Source organism: Corvus brachyrhynchos, unplaced genomic scaffold (genome assembly GCF_000691975.1).
Source record: "Corvus brachyrhynchos isolate BGI_N302 unplaced genomic scaffold, ASM69197v1 scaffold346, whole genome shotgun sequence".
Lineage (NCBI taxonomy): Eukaryota > Metazoa > Chordata > Aves > Passeriformes > Corvidae > Corvus > Corvus brachyrhynchos.
In genome coordinates, this window is record NW_008238644.1 from 862,482 (window position 1) to 863,339 (window position 858).

The window sequence follows — 858 nt, forward strand, 5'->3', positions numbered from 1 at the left end:
CCTTGAACCCAGATTTTCTGCTGCGGCTAGAGAACCCTCAGTGAGAAACTGCTGCAAACGCCAGCGCTGGTGACAGTGGTTTTTCTATTGAGGGTGACATTTAACAGTTAATATAAAGGAGTTAAAATAGACAACGTGTTACTTGTATTCTTGCTTTGTATCTTTTATATATCTCCCATTTTATGAACACCGTTAGGACCCGAGCGCCAGCAGAGACCCCCGGGACCGAGGGCTGGGGGAAGGTGTGACACTGCAGATCCGGGCGGGTGCCCAGAGGTGCTGCAGCCCCTGTTGTGAGACACGGATATCGATAAAAACATTTCTAAGAGGTCAGTGGTGCAAAGTGAGCCCTCACAAGCTTTGGCTTCGACTCGCCTGAGGTGGCTTTTTGGCCATGAGGGCTCGTGCACGGCCGTCAAGGTGTTGCCCTTTTCTCCTGTGCCCTCGCGGGCAGCTCCCTGGGCCCAGCAGGAGCAAATGTGTACAGTACAGTACAGGTATCTTTTACCTCTCATCAATCCACCTCTCTATCTTCTGCACATATTGACTTACTCTAAGGGCAGGAGCTGTAAAATATTGGCCAGGGGTTAGTTCCTGAGAGAACGTTATGTTGTTACTCTGTCTTTAGACGAAGACTGAAGACAGTAATCAAAAAGGCTATTTTTAACTGTGGGTTGATTTATTTGTTTTTCTTGTACAGCTATTGCACCTGGAGCCACTGATGATGGCTTGATTAATTCTCGGTGATTTTTTTTTTCTCCATCTTCCTCCACACAACCGTTCTGACTGGCATGAAGTTACATTGCAGCAGGTACAGTCTCTGGGCTCTCCCCTGCTGGCCCAAGTAAGGCAGCTTTG